Genomic DNA, 246 nt, shown 5'->3' on the forward strand with positions numbered 1-246 from the left:
TTACTCTCATTCCAGGGCTTTTCAAGGAGTATGGTCTTATTGGAACACTTGCATGTCAATTGCTCAGGCTGTAATCCTCTAGCCCGTGGCTACTCCACGGGGAGGAGAGCGTCTGCCTTTTGGCTGTAAGCTAGTACCCTGGCCGGAATGGCAATAAGACCCAGAAACTTGATGGCCTCTCTTTATTCCTGTTCTTATAGAAAGCTGTCTCTCTTGGGCACAGGACAGCCACCTAAGTCACCAGGA

The sequence above is a fragment of the Mustela nigripes genome, chromosome 5 (assembly GCF_022355385.1).
Source record: "Mustela nigripes isolate SB6536 chromosome 5, MUSNIG.SB6536, whole genome shotgun sequence".
Taxonomy (NCBI): Eukaryota; Metazoa; Chordata; class Mammalia; order Carnivora; family Mustelidae; genus Mustela; species Mustela nigripes.